Genomic DNA, 10069 nt, shown 5'->3' with positions numbered 1-10069 from the left:
TCGCGCACGTTTATTCTTTCATAGAATTAAGAGAGCTATGGCCGAAGATCAAAACCAAAGACCTCTTAAGGACTTCGCTCAACCATCTAACGAAGAACCTAGTTCTAGTATAGTAAACCCAATCATCCTAGCTAATAATTTTGAACTTAAACCATCCCTGTTGCAACTAGTGCAACAGAGACAATTCGCGGGTCTCGCTACCGAGAACCCTAACCAATATTTAAAAATATTTCTTCAATTAGCAGATACTTTTAAAACCAATGGAGCTTCTCCTGAGGCAATACGTTTAAGATTATTTCCTTTTTTCCCTCAGAGATAAAGCCCTATCATGGTTAGATTCCCTTCCACCCAATTCCATTACGACTTGGGATAACCTTAGAAGAGTTTTTCTCGCTAGATATTTTCCCCCGAGTAAGACCGCCGTTCTTCGAAACCATATAACTAGATTTACCCAAAACCATGGAGAATCGTTGTTCGAAGCTTGGGAGAGATATAAAGAGTTGTTACGAGCATGCCCACATCATGGTTTAGAAAACTGGTTAATCATTCAAACCTTCTATAATGGACTTCATTATAACACAAAGATGACCATCGACGCTGCCGCAGGCGGTGCTCTGATGAACAAACCTTATCCTGAAGCTAGTGCCCTCATCGAAGACATGGCTCAAAACCATCAATCGTGGGGAGTCGAACGAGCGACAGTTGAGAAGAAGGAAGCCCAAGGAGGAGTGCATGAACTAAGCTCTATAGACATGATGCAGGCTAAAATGGACGCATTAGCCCTTAAGGTCGAGCATATGTGCATAAACCCGAACACTGTAGCCGCAGTTTCGTCGGATTGTGAGATATGTGGAACCCAAGGACACCAATCCGCAGAATGCAGTCTATTGAACGAAACCCACTCCGAGCAAGTGAACTACACCCAAGGGAACCCATACTCGAATACCTATAACCCTGGATGGAGAAATCACCCGAACTTTTCCTATAAAAACAATAACCCTATTCAAAATAATGCACCTCCGAGACCTAGTTATCAAGCCCCTAGATCAAATCAACCTATGCAACCTGTACCACCAAAGCCGAGCCTTGAGAAAATTATGGAAAATTTTATCACCGCTCAAACCCAACAAAACAAGGAGTTCATGAACCAAAACATTCATGTTAACGAATTGATTACTCAGTGAGGAACCAAGGTTGACCAAATAGTTACTCGTACCAAGATGCTTGAAACCCAGATCTCTCAGGTAGCTTTAAACCAAGCCCCTCAGACTACACCTGGAGGACAATTCCCTGGACAACCTCAACAAAATCCGAGAGGACAAGCCAATGCCATTACCCTAAGAAGTGGGAATGCTTATGATGAGCCACCAAACCCAAGATTAAGTGAACCCGAAACTTCTAAGGAATGTACCAAACCCCCAGACGAAGTAAAGGAACCAGAGGAATCTGAAAACCAGGAAGGTCGAGATAAAGGAGAAGAACCTAAAGATAAAAAATTTTACGTACCGCCCCCGCCATATAAACCACCTATACCATATCCCCAAAGACTCAAACAAACCCAGATCAATAAACAGTACCAAAAATTTATTAAAGTTATAGAAAAACTTCATGTAGAAATCCCTTTCACAGAAGCCATCACCCAAATACCTTCTTATGCAAAGTTTCTCAAAGACATCCTTACCAACAAACGTAGACTTGACGATCCGAAGCCTTTGGAATGTAATGCTATTTCCGAGGACAAATTAGCAAAGAAAGATAAAGACCCTGAAAATTTCTCTATTCCTTGCCTTTTGGGTAATCATGTCATCGAAAAAGCTTTTCTAGACTTAGGAGCTAGTGTGAGTTTAATGCCTTTAGCAGTTTGTGAGAGGTTAAACTTAGGAGAATTACAACCCACTAAGATGTCACTTTAGTTAGCCGATAGATCTGTCAAATATCCGATAGGCATTTTGGAATATGTACCTGTTAGGATAGGTCAGTTATTTATCCCTACTGATTTTGTCGTCATGGACATCAAAGAGGACAATGATATACCAATTCTTCTGGGTAGACCATTCTTATCGACTGCAGGAGCCATAATAGATGTCAAGAAAGAAAAGTTGACATTTGAGGTAGGTGACGAGAAAATAGAATTTATACTTTCGAAATTTCTTATGGCACCTGTGATGGGAGACTCGTGTTATGCCTTAGATATCATTGATGAATGTGTTAGAGAATTAGAACAAAAAGAAATTATTAAGTTGCCATCAACCCCCATAAAGGAAGATGATGACTTTAAAGAACCTTACATCGATGATAACCTTTACGAATGTTTATCCCTTACCCCAGATCCTATGCCATGCCCTAAGAAACCAACCTTAGAACTTAAGGAACTGCCTAAGAACCCGAGATACGAGTTCCTCGATGAAAAGATGAACCACCCAGTTATAGTCAGTGCTACCTTGAGCCAAGAGGAGACGAACCAACTTTTAGACGTTTTACGAAGATATCCCTCAGCCTTAGGATATAATATCTCTGACCTGAAAGGTATAAGCCCATCCGTATGCATGCATCGGATTTCGCTCGAAGAAGATTCAAAACCATCAAGGGAGTATCAGAGAAGGATAAACCCTATAATGAGTGATGTTGTTAAAAAGGAAGTTCTTAAGTTACTTGAGGCAGGTATAATCTATCAGATCTCGGATAGTAAGTGGGTGAGCCCTGTGCATGTAGTACCTAAAAAGGGAGGCATCACGGTCGTGCAAAACGATAAAGGCAAACATGTAGCAAAACTTTTAGAAGGAGGATGGCGGATGTGTATAGATTATAGAAAATTAAATAAAGCAACTAGGAAGGACCATTTCCCTTTACCATTTATAGACCAGATGTTGGAGCGTCTAGCCAGACACTCTTACTTCTGCTATCTAGATGGATACTCTGGATTCTTCCAAATACCTATTCACCCCAAAGATCAAGAAAAAACTACCTTTACATGCCCCTATGGAACCTTTGCCTACAGAGGAATGCCTTTCGGCCTCTGTAACGCCCCAGCTACTTTCCAACGCTGCATGATGTCAATCTTCGCAGATTACCTAGATGGTATCATGGAAGTGTTTATGGACGATTTCTCAGTTTGCGGATTCAATTTTCACAATTGTCTTGCTAACCTTGAGAAAATCCTGGAGAGATGCGTGGAGGTGAACCTCGTGCTAAATTGGGAAAAATGTCATTTCATGGTGACCGAAGGAATAGTTTTAGGACATATAGTTTCCGAAAAAGGTATAGAGGTAGATAAAGCTAAAATAGAAGTTATAGAAAACCTAAAACCCCCAAAAACCATCAGAGAAGTCCGAAGCTTTCTTGGACACGCTGGATTCTATCGGCGTTTTATTAAGGACTTCTCCAAAATAACTAAACCGTTAACCGGACTTTTAATGAAAGATGCTGAATTCATTTTCGACGAAAAATGTAATGACGCATTTAATCTCTTAAAGCAAGCATTAATCTCTGCACCCATTATGAAACCGCCCGATTGGTCGGAACCTTTTGAGATAATGTGCGATGCTAGTGATTATGCAGTTGGAGCCGTTCTAGGACAAAGGAAAGATAAAAAATTACATGCCATTTATTATGCCAGTAGAACCCTAGATGTTGCCCAACTTAATTACGCAACAACCAAAAAAGAATTACTCGCTGTAGTTTTCGCTATAGACAAATTTAGATCTTATCTAGTAGGAGCAAAAATTATTGTTTACACCGATCATGCTGCCATTCTTTACCTATTAAGTAAAAAAGATGCCAAGCCCAGGTTACTCCGATGGATTCTATTACTACAAGAGTTTGATTTAGACATAAGAGATAAAAAAGGCACTGAAAATGTAGTAGCCGATGACCTTTCTAGGCTAGAACATCTAAAACCTGAACTAGTACCCATAAACGATGATTTCGCCTATGATAGACTGATAGCTAAAGTAGAAACCATTGAAGACAATAACCTAGATCCTTATGAGCACCCCCAAAATTCCTTAGCAATAAGTAACGTACCCTGGTATGCAGATTTCGTTAATTACCTAGCTGCTGATATAGTACCCCCTGATCTTGACTACCACCGCAAGAAGAAATTCTTCCACGATGTGAGAAACTTCTATTGGGACGAACCGCTCCTTTTCAAAAGGGGTAAAGATGGCATTTTTCGCCATTGCGTTCCAGAAGAAGAGGTAAATAATATTATCAAGCATTGTCATTCTGCACCTTATGGTGGACATGCGAGCACCTCTAAGACATACGCCAAGATTCTTCAAGTTGGCCTATTCTGGCCTACCATGTGGCGTGATGTCTATGCTTTCATTGTCAAGTGTGATAGATGCCAACGCACTGGAAACATTTCAAGACGTGATGAAATGCCTCTAAGAAACATTCAGGAAGTAGAACTCTTTGACGTATGGGGTATATATTTCATGGGACCTTTTCCACCATCCTTAGGAAATAGGTATATCTTAGTAGCTGTAGACTATGTGTCTAAGTGGATTGAAGCTATAGCTGCACCCACAAACGACACTAGGGTAGTAATCAAACTATTTAAAAACTATATATTCCCTAGATTTGGAACACCACGTTTAGTCATAAGCGATGGAGGATCACACTTTATATCGAGAATATTTGACAAACTTTTAAGAAAATATGGAGTTAGGCATAGAGTAGCAACACCGTACCACCCACAAACTAGTGGCCAAGTAGAAGTATCTAATAGGGAGATAAAACAAATCCTAGAGAAAACTGTTTCTATTTCTAGGAGAGACTGGTCTCAGAAGCTTCAAGAAGCATTATGGGCCTATAGAACCGCTTTCAAAACCCCTATAGGAACTACCCCTTACCAACTAGTTTATGGAAAATCATGTCACTTACCATTCGAATTAGAACATAAAGCCTATTGGGCCATTAAAACTTTGAATTTAGACTACCTAGCCGCTGAAGAAAAACGTACCCTGGACATTCATAAATTAGAAGAACTTAGGCAACCTGCCTACGAGAATGCAAAAATATATAAAGAGAGGACAAAAGCATATCATGACAAAAGAATAGTAAAGAAAAACTTCAATGTAGGCGATTCTGTTCTCCTTTTCAACACTAGGTTACGACTCTTCCCTGGAAAGCTACGTTCAAGATGGACTGGTCCTTTCGAAGTATCCAAGATTCTGAGATCCGGAGCCGTAGAAATCAAGAACGATACCTGTAGTCCATTCATTGTAAATGGACAAAGACTAGAGCTCTATGAAGGAGGAGACATTCCAGCATACTACTCGAGCCACACCCTGATTGATCCACCGATTCATACTACTACAGGTGTATAAATTCTAACCGTCAAGCTAATGACGTTAAACAAGCGCTGCGTGGGAGGCAACCCATGGTTTTTCTTTTCATTTTACTTTTTTCGCATATATTTACATTTATTTTTATTTTTATTTTATTTTATCTTATTTTGCATTATGACTAAAGTTTGAATGGTTTGTATTTTATCTTATTTTACAGGATGCAGGGTTTTGATGACATGCATGTTACCTATAGAGACAATGCTTAGAGGGAGCGCTACATTGCTTTATACCAGCACCCTATGGCACCCACACGTTACCCTGATCAGTATTGTATGGAGGCACTGGGTATCGAGCCTAGTATCCGATTCCTTAGCCACCAGCTCCACTGGGACGAATTTGCTGATGACTTGAGTAACACATATAGGAACCTGACTTTGGAGTTCCTGAGTTCATTCAACTACGACCCATATTCTGGACCAGATGGGTATGCTGCTTTCAGGCTCTTTGGAGTTGAGTACTTGTAACACCTCAAAATTTGCCCTCCTCTCTTGGGACTAGCATATTGCATTTCATTTTTTTAGGACATTAGGCATTACATCTTTGCATATCATGTGGAAGCAATAAGAAAGTCATCCTCCTAGGTCTTGCTCAGAAGATAAATAGGGTAAAAGATTCAAGCTTGAGGGTCTCATGAATTGATCACTAGCCATCTGAGGGTTTGTGCTTCAATTAAGGTTTCTTGGTTTCTCAAGGAGGGTGGACATCATCTTGGTTGAAAAGGTACATCACCATCATCATGGTCCTATCATCACCAAGAGGTTCATTATTCCTGGCAAGTTTCCTTGGGATTAGGGTTTTTGACCTCTGGTCAACCCTAATCATCTGTATTGTACCAGTCAGGGTTTTGCAAGGAGATGAGGGGTTTCATGGAGATGGGGATCATCATATGGTTTTATGGAGCTTGTGAAAGCTAGGGTTTCATTTTGGAGCCCTTTCATCAGGAGATTGAGGCTCAAATTCATCTGTGCATGATCAAGTCATCTATCAACTGAAAAAGTCAACCAAAGGTCAACTGTTGGATTTGAAGGTGGGAGATGGTTAGAGAGGCTTCATTCATGTTCAAACAAGTCTCATTTGACATTTCAAACATCAACAATGAAGAAAATAAAGTCAGGACAAAACTTTCCAAAAATAGTAAGTGACCTGTAATTCAAAATTGCCAAAAATGGAAAGGTTTTCTCCTCAAGATTACATCATTAAAAATGCTTCAAATGAAATTTTGTCCAACATGAAAGTTGAAGATCTTGCTCTCACCTTTCCAAAAAGTCCAAGAACATGAATTTCTCATGTATAGTTGAGAAGATATGGACAAATCTTGGTCAAGCAAATTTGAACTTCACAAGTGCATAACTTTTGAACCATAAGGCCAAATGGAGTGGGATTTTTTGCAACATTCCTATTTTAACATGAGCTATCCAAAACATACATCAAAAACCATGCATTTCCATTACAAAATTTTTGGCATTTGCATTTGAATTTTGGAGGGAAAAGTCTAATTTGAAAAATATGCATTGTTTTCACTTGCTAGCATTGGCCTTGGCTCTAAAACAGCATTTCCAAGTGAATTAACACAAGATTCGAGCACTGTTACATCCATTTGCATGCTTGGGGGGTGAATTGCACATTTGCACCTACACTTGCATTTTCACTAATCCTTGGCATTTTGGCTAATTGTGATTAAGAGAATCATTAACAGCACATATATATAGCCTAATCATAACAGAAACTTCATTAACACTTCATAATTCTGAGATCTAGATCTAGTTTCCAAAATCTTCACAATTTTCTCTCTCACTTTTTCTTCAAAATTCTTCATAAACCTAGCATTGTCCTTGATCAAATCATGATCCATAAGCATATGTGAGTGTGTTGGAAGCAAGATTCGAAGGATTACAAGTTGATTTTGGAACTGTTGAAGATAACCTCCATCAATGGCAGTTGAAGATTCCATCTAGATCGTGCATGCTTAACCTCTAAATCTTCATCCATTCACTCATCCAAGAGCTAAGAAGCATCTGTTTGGACTTGGCAAAGCTTGAATCCACTTGTATCACTTCTGCACTCCAATTAAGGTTAGAATTCGATCATCACCATTCATGAAATTATGATATGCATGTGATAGATCTTTCAACACTGAGTAGTCTGAGCTTTGTGGCATTAAATTTCATCAAGAAACGAGTAAGATATGTTGAATCTAAGTTTGATGCATGAACTTTCTTGTGCTCGAAACTTTGAATATAGGATGAATTAGAGAAATCCAGGCCTAGCATGTTAATGTATGTGGAAGGATCTATCCAATGGTATAGGTTTTGTGAATTTCTGTGCAAGTTTGTTCTTGAGCATATGAATCACGATGAACATTGAAGAACAATTAGGTTTTGGTTCCAGAATTCGTTTTAATCCATTCTAGCGCTTGTTGCATGTGGTTTGATGTTTCTGGCCATGCATTGGTCAAGCTCAGCACAGCGTGGCATTTTGATTGGATACGGAAGCCTTGCCTTGCCACGCATACTTAGTGAAACGGCGCGTTTCACAAGTTGAGCGCCACTTTTGAATTTTCCCTCACTTCGAATCCGGGCGATGGACATTTCTGATGAAGCCTTTGCATTTTAGTTCATTATTCCTCCATGTTCATGTATGTTTGTTCATGTGATTTTTATTTTTTCCATTCTTTCAAAAACGCATAACTTCATGAATAATTGTCCAAATGAGCTGTGGTTTTTTGCATGATGTTCCTCATGATCTCTAGAATTTTATGATTATTTTTTCACAAATTGTGCCTGGATGAATTTTAAACTTGGCTAGGGTTTGTTCATGTGTGTATTTTCTTGACCTTCCATGCCATTTGCTTCATGAAATGATGGATATTAATCCAATGATTATGAAATTTTGCATGCTTAAAATAGACATCCTAATGGTCATTTTGGTATAGATTTTGAATTTTTCTCATTTCTGGTTGTTGAGTTATGATCTGATGAATGTAGGTGTGACAATGTGTGTCACACCTTTGCTTGCTTGACTTGTTGATTTTATTTTCCATGCCAATTAAATGCCAATTAATGATATTTTTTGCATGATGCTACTTCTGGATGTTAGGGTTGATCATGAATTTTCTTAGAATTTTTGGATTGATTTCTGTTTTGTTTGGGATTTTCTTTGCTGGTTAGTCATTTGTGGACTTTTGGATAGTCATGAACTTAGATGATTTGTGAAATGCTTGGTGTTTATCATATGAACTTGAAACTTTGCACATTCATTCTAGACACTTTGAAGTTTATTGTGGCTTTGGTTTGACACATTTATCATTTGTGGATTCTGTTTTAGGTTTATGCTAAGTTGATGCATGAAATTGTGCCCTAATTGAGCTTGTTTGTGCTTACCTTGCCTTAGGAAATTTATTTGCCTTGCCTAAACTTGTCCAAATGCTTTGAATTTTGGTGTGTTGAGCATGTTATGTGTGCTGTTTAGCCATGATTTTTCTTAGGATTTATTGAATCATTTTTGGGTTGATGTGGATTGGTTCATTCTGTTTGCTTCAATGAGCTTTGGACTTGCATGCTTTGCCATGATTGCCTTGTGAAATGAAATTGGTTGATGCTATTGATATGGGACTTTTTGGATGATGTTCTAATTTGATTGAACTTGATTTATGCCAATTTTCATGTTCTGTTTTGAATTATTTCTCCCTCTTTGACCCTAGGCCCTGTCCTAGTGGTTTGCTTCTCATGTTTGAGATTGGTTTGCAGGTTAAGAAGCATATGGCCATGAGGGAATTGATTCACATTGCTTGAGTTGACTATTTGGTTTATCTTGACTAATCTTGACTTGTTTTTTAGGTGGCTTTTAGCTCATTTGAGTTGAGCTTGTGCCTTGCATCTTGATGCATTGCTTGTTTGACTGATGTTGACTTTGTATAGTTAATTGTTGACCATTAGTCTGTCTGCTTGACTTTTTGAGTTGTATACTGATTGTGTTAGATTGTTTTCAGGTACATTAGTTGATATAGTTCTTTTGAACTTGCTTTTGTTGTTGCTTGTTTGCTTAACCAATTGAGGTATAATTCACTGACTTCATGTAGTCTGGAAGACCTGGCCTGTTATGTGGTCAGGCACCTGTCTGAAGTCCTCCTTAAGAGACAATGCTTGTGATTGTTTATGTTTGTGCCAAGCAGGAAAAGTCCTTTTATAAGGCAATTGGAAGATAAAAGAGATGTGTAGTCCATCTCCTGCTATTCAGTTGAGTCATCCCTTTGCTCACACAACTGGTGTTGATGCATTATGGATATTAACCCAAGATCTATGTTGAGTCAGTCATATGTGTAGAAGGGTTCCCACTTTCTGAACCCACACTTTTATTTGTCTGAAGCTCTCCCAGGCTAGGGATAAGAGCTGTGAGGCACACCCCTCACCTCTCATTTCATCTGCTTCACCCTAACTCTCAATGTTAGGGTTAAGAGCTAATTACACCCGATTACAGTTGGCTTGTGTTTCACAGCCTAACCCTTGTGTGAGCCCACTTTGTTTGTATATAGTGTGTGCTAATTGTGTGTATGTTTGCTTTGTTTCGCTTGTATGCTTTGCTTTGCCTGTTTAAGATAGCTTGATGCCTGTGCAAGTTAGATAGAAAACTCAACCTAGGACCATTGTGGAATACATGATAACTATTAGGCTCGAGTCAGTCTCCCTTTTAGTTTGTCATTTCCCAGTCTCTGGTTAGGA

General features: G+C 38.9%; 1 non-coding gene across 1 annotated transcript; it reads right to left on the bottom strand.

Annotated features, from left to right (window-relative positions):
* Positions 1 to 422: 422 nt before the first annotated feature.
* On the bottom strand, positions 423 to 529 carry LOC127109869 (small nucleolar RNA R71). The gene has a single exon (XR_007797117.1). It is a non-coding gene; the product is annotated as a small nucleolar RNA R71 (small nucleolar RNA).
* Between the last annotated feature and the right edge of the window lie 9540 nt (positions 530 to 10069).

Source organism: Lathyrus oleraceus, chromosome 7 (genome assembly GCF_024323335.1).
Source record: "Lathyrus oleraceus cultivar Zhongwan6 chromosome 7, CAAS_Psat_ZW6_1.0, whole genome shotgun sequence".
NCBI classification, from domain to species: Eukaryota; Viridiplantae; Streptophyta; class Magnoliopsida; order Fabales; family Fabaceae; genus Lathyrus; species Lathyrus oleraceus.
This window is presented reverse-complemented; position numbering and strand designations above follow the sequence as displayed.